This window comes from Phocoena sinus, chromosome 5, assembly GCF_008692025.1.
Source record: "Phocoena sinus isolate mPhoSin1 chromosome 5, mPhoSin1.pri, whole genome shotgun sequence".
Taxonomy (NCBI): Eukaryota; Metazoa; Chordata; class Mammalia; order Artiodactyla; family Phocoenidae; genus Phocoena; species Phocoena sinus.
Genome location: NC_045767.1, coordinates 43,850,564 through 43,860,529, shown reverse-complemented (window position 1 = coordinate 43,860,529; position 9,966 = coordinate 43,850,564).

Genomic DNA, 9,966 nt, shown 5'->3' with positions numbered 1-9,966 from the left:
TTGGCTCAAATAAAACTCTTTTCTATTCCTATTATAAATTGTTTATCAATTATTTCCATCGACATTGTTTGATATAGTCTGCTGGTTATCAGAAAAACTCACCTGTAGTCTACTTTGGTACCGAGCACGGGCCCCTTGTGAGCACCCCTGCCCTTCCTACCCCCAGCTTTCACATCACTCTTCAGGTGCTTCAGTGAGGTTTTCCTGATATCTGGATCTCCCTGTATTGGGTAATGTTCCAAAACTTTTATTTGAGCTATTATCTTAAGACTTGGAGTCTTAAGGGGGTACCAGTATATTTCGTAGGTGAAAGGGACCTAAGGGGAATTTCCTAAGCAGAGGAGCTAGAGGGGAGTTCCTAGCAGGGGACCTCGTAGGAAGTTCTTAGGCAGAGGACTTAAGGGGAATTTCTAAGCAAGGAACCTAGAGGGCATTTCTAGGAAGGAAAGACCTAGAGGGAACTTTGGAGTGAACTGAGTTGGCTAATCTTTTTAAATGTGGCTTAAAATTGGAAGGATTTGTACTTTACAGTAAAATGAAACTGAAAGAAAATGGAAAATTGTGCTTCTAAAGCCTACCATCTCCCAGCCACCCACTGGAACTCCAGCTGAATTCATGTACAATTGAGATGGACCCAATACTTGCATGTACAATAATTCTCTCACCCTGAAATGGCCAAGATGGGGCTCTTTTGACATTCCCAAACTGGTTTTTGTGTGTGCAGTTAGAGAAAGTTAGCATGATAAAACAGTTTTTCAAACTTCTCACCCTGAGAGAACAAAACTATTCCTAGGAGAAAGATTAAAGCTGTAACTCTTTTATCATGTCCTTGAAATGTAAACACAACCCACACTGCCTGAGACTGTGGCTTTGACTCAATTAATAGAACCTAAAACTAAAAGAAAAAAAAGGCGGGGGTGGGGAGGCCTCTGAAAACTCAAGCAAGTAAACTTATTCTTACTATTATTTATGAGCAAATGAGTTTTATATTGAAAAGCATGATTCATGACTAAGTTTTAAAATGAAAACTATGTGATCTCTATGTCTATCTAGCTGTCTGTATGTAGGTTACAAATATATGTTTCTACCTCTGGATGGTAAAAGAGCTGTATTTGATTGAATTAAAAACAAGTGCTTACGAATTAAATATTTCTAAACGTAACATGAAATAGCCTAATTTTTTTTAGGGATCACAAGATGAGAAGAAGGCGACAGCAGTAGTAGACAGCTGTAACCCAAGAATCTGGGCCAGGCCTGTATGATCCATCCTACTAGCTCAGTTGAATTGTTTACCAAATGTCTGTCTCCCTATCAAAATTGAAAGCTATTGTTTTACTTCTAGCTAACTCTTGCCCCAATATACAGGACGGAAAGAAAATTCTTTAGCAACGTTGTCACAAAGTATAGCTACTGAGGGCAGTCTAACCAATTGTTGGATCTGTCATCAAATTCCCAGGTCAATACAAGACTGATATAAGCCTCTCATAATACCTGTCACCAAATTTTCAGGTCTTCCTAATGTTACCATCCACCTAGACCGACCTCCCTAACTTTACAAGTTCAAATTTTCCAGCAGATTAACATGTCCAGTCCTTGTCTGATACCATCCTCAATCCTTAGAGACCAAGCACAATAACCCCAGACTACTTTGTTCTTCCCCTTACTTAAACTGAATAAAGTCTTAAAGAGTAAAAGGTGAGTAAATTATGCCAGCAACTCCCACATGTTAAATACCACACAAATGACTTTTGGAAAGCTTGCAAGAGAAATGACCCATGGTTTGATATTGTGTTGACAAAACTTCCAATAAGAGCACTCCGGGAGGGGTCACTGCACTTCCCCAGGTTTTGTCTTCACGTGTGATACTGAAATTGACACACCTTCCCAAGGATGGGCACATAAATATCTTCATAGCTGGAAAATAGAAGGTTTATTTTTACTGGGGTTATATTATGCATTGTCTGTATATAAGGAAACAGATTAACCTCCTTTTTCTCTTCATTACAGAGTCAAGAGATCCATGTTAGCAGGATACCAAGATACCTAAAGCATTGCAGCACAACAGACATGCCTAAACTCCTTAGCCCAAGTAATGTTAGATAACGGGGTTGCCTTAGATTCTATGCTGGCTAAACAAGGAGTTGTTTGTGCCATTGCTCATACTACTTGCTGCATTTGTATCAATACCTCTGGAGAAGTTGAAATTCACCTAGAAAAAATTTCCCAAAAGGTAAAATGGTTACAAGATGTAAGACAAACTGACCCTTTAAATGATCTGTTCAGTTATCTCCCCTCAGGAATAGACAATTTTTTCTGCTTTGCTTTATAGATGATTGTCTTTATCATAGTATGTATTACTATCTTTTTCTAGCTATTAAACTACTTATGACATGTATCACTGCTTGCTTTAAGTCTTCTGCTAAAAGTGCAGGTACAGTCATAAGTATATTGAACAGATTGTACATATGCTTTCGTATATATGGTGCAGACAAAATATATACAGTTGTATACATACACACACATATATATAAATGCCTAGTTTATATTTAAGTCTGAAAACGATTCATAAGAAAGAAAATGGTCTATAAACACTAAAGTTAATGTCACAAAAATTTACTTGTTCATTCATGTTCACACTTCAAAACTATGCACTAAACCTACTCTCTGCACCTGGCTGTGGACTATATTCTAAGAATATAAGGACTTTAAAGCCAAGGTGTCTGCCCTGTACAGGTCTATATTCTATTCTGGAGAAAGAATTCTTATTAACTAAGGATAATTGATTGTTATGCACATCATGATACAAGCTCTTTGACAGAAGAGTAGTAGCAGGAGTGAGTGAATAGTGAATAAACTAAAATTAGAATTCCACTAGGTCCTCATTCATAAATTATTTTATCATATTTTACATAGAGTCCTAGAGCTTGGTTTTCCAGCTACCAGCTATGAACAGCCTAAAGGTAAGAGTAAAGAAACTACCTCCTTTTTTTTTTAGCACTTTAATGTGTGCCTATATTATCCCATACATGCATTATTATATGCAATATTATCATATTTAAATTTCACACTAACCGTTCTTCCTTTTAGAATGATAGGGTGGCACACTGGACACCAAAAAGAACGCTGTTGCTCAGAATTACACAGGCAGAGTGGAATTTCAAAATCCTATTTTTTTTTCAGTGTGTTTGTCTTCATTTTTCCCAGTTTTATTGAGATATAATTGACATACATCACTGTATAAATTTAAGGTGTACAGCATAATGGTTTGACTTACATATATTACAGAATGACTGCCACAATAAGTTTAGTTAGCTTCCATCATCTCATATAGATACAAAAAGAAGAGAGAGAAAGAAAAAAGAGGAAAAAAAATTTCCTCGTGATGAGAACTCTTAGGAGTTTCATGTATATCATACGGCGGTGCTAACTCTTGTCATCGTGCTGTACATTACATCCCTAGTATAGTTGACACTTGAACAATGTGGAGGTTAGGGATCAACTGCCATGTAGTCAAGAAACCACATACTGCTATCTCTGAAGTAAAACAAATGAACTGATAAAAGACTCACCCAAGGGCAGGAAGCTGAAATAGTTTGGATGGAATCAGCACTCAAACCCTGGTTCTTTCTATTCTCCATATTGTGGTCTCTGAACACAAATTTTCCCCATACCTAGTTAATTTAAAGATCTGTAAAATGAAAATATAGGTACTATATTTATTGAAAAAAATCTGCATATAAGTGGACCCTCACAGTTCAAACCCGTGCTGTTCAAGGGTCAACTTATTTATTTACCTTGTAACTGGAATTTTGTACCTTTTGACCAACTTTCTCCAATTCCCTCTCCCCCCAAACCCTGCCTCTAGTAACCGTAAATCTAATCTCTTTTTCTATGAGTTTATTATTTTTGTTTTTAGATTCCACATACAAGTGAAATCATTTTAAATTGGATTGTTTGATTTTTTTTTTTTTTTTTGCTGTTGAGTTGTATGACTTATTTATAGATTTTAGATATTAACCCCTCATCAGATATATGGTTTGCCAATATTTTTTCCCATTCCACAGGGTTTTTTTCACTTTGTTGATTGATTCCTTTTGCTGTGCAGAAGCTTTTTAGTTTGATGTAGCTGCTTTTGCTTATTTTTGTTGTTGTTGCTTGTGCTTTAGGTACTATACCCAAAATATCGTTGCCAAGACACATGTCAAGGAGCCCTTTTCCTACATTTTCTTCTAGGCGCTTCATGGTTTCAGGTCTTACATTTAAGTTTTTAATCTATTTTGAGTTAATTTTTGTGAGTAGTGTAAGATAGAGGTCTTTTTTTTCAGTAAGAAAGAGAGTGAGACAGAGAGACAGAAAGAGAGGAGGGAAGGAAGGAAGGAAGGAAGGGAAAGAAGAAAGAAACTGTATGTCATATTTAATGTTCAAACAAAAATAGTTTATTTATGCTTACTATATAAGGAAAACTTATGTCTTCATCAGACAACTATTAATTCATTTTTTCAATTTGCTTAATTAATACCTGTGTTGAGTTTACCATATACCAGCACTACTATATCAGCAGTGAACAAACAAGATGAAAATCCCTGCCCGGCCAATGTTCATAGCAGCATTACCATAATAACCAAAAAGTAGAAACAACCCAAATGTCCATCAACTAATGAATGTATAAACAAAATGTGACGTACCTGATGCTGAAAACTTGGTCTCTGTGCACTGGTGCCAAATCGAATCTTGGAGACAAAGTTTGGGTGAAGTAGAAAAGAATACCTTTATTGCTTTGCCAGGCAAAGGGGGACACCGAAGACTCATGCCCCTCAAAATTGTGTGTCCCAACCCGGGAGGATTTGGTGAGGAGTTTTACAGCAGTTGTTCAAGGGTGGGGTTGCTGGTAAGGATTAGGGTGTGTGCAGGGTGTGCAATCCTTTAATCTGGCCTCAGGTGGTCTTCTCTGAAATGAAGAATGCTAACATCTTCCTTTTGTTGAGGGTTTTAGTTCTGTAAAGAGCTTAAAGATAGTGTTATGTGTATCCCTTGAGGCAGAACCAGGACCCTGCCCCAAGGCTGCACTATTGTTTCTTGACTGCTCCTCCCTTATCTCTGCATCCCCTCCCTTCTCTGGTTAGCAACTGTTTGGACCTGCCCTAAGAACTCAGGGAAGGTCATGGAGGCTGAAGGCTGTTCCCTACAAACAAGAAATGGGGGGACACAGAAAGGTTTCCATGCCCAGGAGTCCCACAGTGTCCTGTTCGGTTTCATACCCATGCAATGGGATAATGTTCAGCCATAAAAAGGAATGAAGTACTAACACATGCTATAACATTGTTGAACCCTGCAAACATTATGCTAAGTGAAAAAAGCCAGTCACAAAAGACCATATATTGTATAATTCCATTTATATGAAACATCCAGAACAAGCAAATCTATAGAAACAGAAAGTAGATTAGTGGTTGTGTTACCAAACACCAGTTTGTGTGCCCCACGCACAGTGAGGCCAAGCAAACCGAAACATCAGAGTTTGGAACAGAAAAAGGTTTATTGCTGGGCCAAGCAAGGTAAACAGGTGGCTCATGCTCAAATAACCTGAACTCTCTGATGGTTTTCAGGGAGAGGTTTTTATAGACAAAATTTGGGGTGAGGACTACAGGGTAGTGACTTTCTTCTGATTGGTTGGTGGGGAGGTAACAGGGTGTTGGCCCAGGGATCTTGTGTTCAGCCTGAAGTCACCATCCTCCACCTGGGTGGGGGCCTTGTTTCCAGTAGAAGAACTCAAAGGTATTGTTAGACACATTCCTTGAGGAGGAACCAGGACCCTGCCCCAAAGTTGTACTACTTTTTCTTGACTGTTCCTCCCTTTTTTCTGCATTCCTTCCCTTCCCTGATTAGCAACTGTTAGAATCTGCCCTTTGGAACTCGGGGAAGGTCAAGGAGGCTGAATGCAGCCTATTTACTACAAACAAGAGACAGGAGACGTGGAAAGGATTTGTACCAGGGAAGGCTCCACAGGGTCGTGCTCTATTTCAGTTGCTTAGGGCTGGATTGTAGGGGCAATGGGGAGTGACTGCCAATGGGTATGAGGTTTCTTTTGGGGCTGATAAAAATGTTCTAAACTTAGATTGTGAGGTTGCTGCAAAACTGTGAATATACTAAAAGTATACATTGAATTGTATTCTTTAAAAGGATTAACTTTATGATATGTGAATTATATCTCAATAAAAATGTTAAAAGAAAAACCCTGCCCCCCATGGCATTTACATTCTCTAGTGCAGCTTCCTCCCATTTCTCCTGGATCTGATATGAAGCCAGCCCATTTCATACCTCATGGTCCAGGTTTCAGTTCCTTTGTGCAGAAATCTGGGCAGTAAGCTCTCTACTGAACCAGTGGTGTAATCTAGGTATTATTCCTGGTTCTTTCTTAATTCCTTCACCCTCCTAGAAATTCTGGAACTTAATTTCTTATAATGCACTATTGGGAGATAGTTCTGTTTTACATATCTAAGAACCCTGACTATGGCAGAGACCAAGTAACTTAAGACCCATCCAGTTCAAGGCATTGACTCCTATAGACAATACTGTACAAAAGGCTTTGAACTGTGAAGACTGTAGCTCCATGGTGCCACCCACAGTGAAGACCAGCATACCACTTGTGATGGACAACACATGACTCAGGTGGGAAACACTTTGTTCTGTTTCATTATAGGAATGACACCAAATACCTTATACATATTAAAACCATTAATTGATATTGAATATAATTAATCAAAATGCTTGTGCTATTATATTTTTTAAAATTGAACATTTACTCTCTAATGAATTACCTGTAAATGAAAATGATTCTCTGTAATATTAATATTAACAGGAAGAAGTGCTGAAAAGAGGGTGAGATCGCGGAGATGTTTTAACAGGAGGACCACTGTTTACAACAGTCCTGGAGCTGTATGCTTTGTCCTCTGACAGACAGGGGAAGCTCCATCTCGTTAGCTAAGGTTACAAGACAGAGACATAGTGGAACTGGGGTGGATCTTGGGGCCCAGAAAGGCACTGCGAAGACTGACCATCATGGAAAGAGAACTGATCAACCACTGCACAACTGTATATCACACAGAAAAACTGCGAAAGTCACTCCAAACCTCATCCTCTGGGGCCACCAGCGGGAATAACAGCCTGACACACCTGCAGGATGCTATAATAACCCAAGTTCATGGTGATGGCCTGACTCATCTAGAAGGGATTCACATTCTATTCAGGGTACCAGCTGCACAAGGCCAGGAAGTGCATAACCCACTCTAAGTCAGAATCGTTTTCAGTCTTTCTTAAACTGTCCACCACATTCTCATCACATCTCCACTCAGCTGCCGAAAATGGTTGAGTGTCACTTCCTGGGTGTAGCTTGTACTCCAAATATAACTTCAATATGTTTTTTTTCAAATACACCCCAACCCCAGCCCTGCCCTGCAGTTCAAACCTTTAGCCACAAACAAAAATTGCTAAAACCAAAATATTGGAGATTGGGAAGAAAAGTTCTCAGCTAACTGGGTGTTTCATGGGGCTAAACCCATTCTTCTCCTGAGGGTCTTTAATAGCTAAGTTTTACTGCACAGTCTATTTTCACAACCTTTAAAAGTCCAGGACTTCTTGTGTTTTTCTTTTATGAGCAAAACTTCCCTCGACTTGTTATGAACAAAACTTGGGTCTGCTCACCTTTGTGCAGCAAAACCAAATTTACTCACTCTGGGTTGTGGTGAAGGAAAGTTCAGCATTTATTGTAAGCACCAAACAAGGAAGCTGGGTGGCTAATATTCAAAAGAACCAAACACCCTGATGGTTGTCAGGGAAAGGTTTTTAAGGACAGAGTGAGGGAGGAGGTTGCAGGGTATGTGATCAGCTCACGGACATTCTTCTGATTGGTTTGAGGTGAGGTAACTGGGAGTCAATATCATCAACCTTCTGGTTCCAACTGGTCTGGGGTCAATGGGCTTGTGGGCAGCACACAGTTAACTTCTTCCACCTGGTGGGGGTTTCAGTCTCTGCAAAACAGCTCAAAGGATATGACTCAGAATAATATCTAGAGCCCCTGGGGAGGAACTAAATATGCTTGACTTTGTTTAATGGCTAAACTGTTTTTATTTTGTCTCGCTTGAGTGTTTTCCTATGTTTCTGCATTTTCTCACTTCCCTGATTAAACTTATTCTCTGGAACTTGAGGAAGGCCTAGGAAGCTAAAGGTTTTCTACAAACAAGAGGCAGGCAGAGAGCATGGTGGTGGGTGGGAGTGGGGTGTCTGTCCTGAGAAGGCCCTATGGTCATTTAGAAACCCACCTTGCGGGCTCCCCTGGTGGCGCAGTGGTTGAGAGTCTGCCTGCCGATGCAGGGGACACGGGTTCGTGCCCCGGTCTGGGAAGATCCCACATGCGGTGGAGCGGCTGGGCCCGTGAGCCATGGCCGCTGAGCCTGCGTGTGCGGAGCCTGTGCTCCACAATGGGAGAGGCCACAACAGTGAGAGGCCTGCGTACCGCAAAAAAAAAAAAAAGAAGAAAAAACCACCTTGCTGTGTATTAGCAAAAACACTGGAAAGTGATTTTTTTCACATTTGGTTGTTATTGTTAATGGTGTGTTTTGTTTGGATTTCCTTTTTTTCCCAAAGTCCATGGTTACTTGCAAAATAAAGATTTATTTTACTGTGTAATTTTGAAGTGTATGCCTCTGTTTCAAGGAAAGAGAGGAGTTTTCAGACCATCTTTGGAACCCTAGAGCATCTACCAATCAACATAATACTTGCCCTGGTGGAGGAATTCCCAGCTTTCAGATTACCTTACCTTTGTCCCCTGAAAGCTCTAGACCATTGAAATTAAAAGCTGGAGTCTTTTTTTTTTTTTTTTTTTTTTTTTTTTTGCGGTACGCGGGCTTCTAGCTGTTGTGGCCTCTCCCGTTGTGGAGCACGGGCTCCGGACGCGCAGGCTCAGCGGTCATGGCTCACGGGCCCCGCCGCTCCGCGGCATGTGGGATCCTCCCAGACCAGGGCACGAACCCGTATCCCCTGCATCGGCAGGCGGACTCTCAACCACTGCGCCACCAGGGAAGCCCTGGAGTCTTTTAAATAATTAAGAAATTTGTTTCTTTGGAGGTGGGGTGTAGTGTTTATCTGCAGTAATAACCAGATGTCTAGATTTTCTTCAAATGAGTTCTTGGAGTACACATCAAGTTTGCATTCAGGGATACATAAACACTCCAAGATGTTCATCCTTCTTAAGAAGCAGCACTCTACCCTGACTGAAGTTTCTATCTGTACTCAGCATTTAGTTTCATCTTTGGAGCTTTTCATTTGGAAATATATGCGGTTGTTCAATTCACTGCTAGACCATAGCCAGCAAAGAATTAATATAGCAATACATCAGTCTTACAAATGCATTTACTCCTTCACCCACTGACTCCATATCTAGGAATTTATCTTGCAAATATCCCTGCCCACATAAGAAATGATGGGTATACCAAATTATTCACTGAAACACTGTTAATAAGAGAAATGACTGCAAACAAACCAAATGATGTCCCCAACAGGGGATGGGTTAAATAAATTATGAAACATGTCTCCCACGGAATATTATGTAGCTGTAAAAAAAAATAGTGAGGAATTGCTGTATGTGCTGATACAAAGTAATCTGTAGGATACATTAGTAAGCAGAAAAACACAAGATACAAGGTATTATTTATGGAACACTCCCTTCTGTGTAAGAAAAGGTAGAGAGTAATAATATTCATTCATATGTTCTTATATTTTCACAAAGAAACAAGTGGTTATCAGAGTGAAAGGAAGGGGACAAAAGGGGTGACAAGGGTGGGAGTGAGGTCTTTTACGTTGTTTTGTTTTTACTTTTGAACTATGTGTAAGTATTGCCTTTTCAGGGATAACATAAAAATCACGCAATGTAATCTAAAACAACTTATAATATATTAGAAAAATGGACCCTTG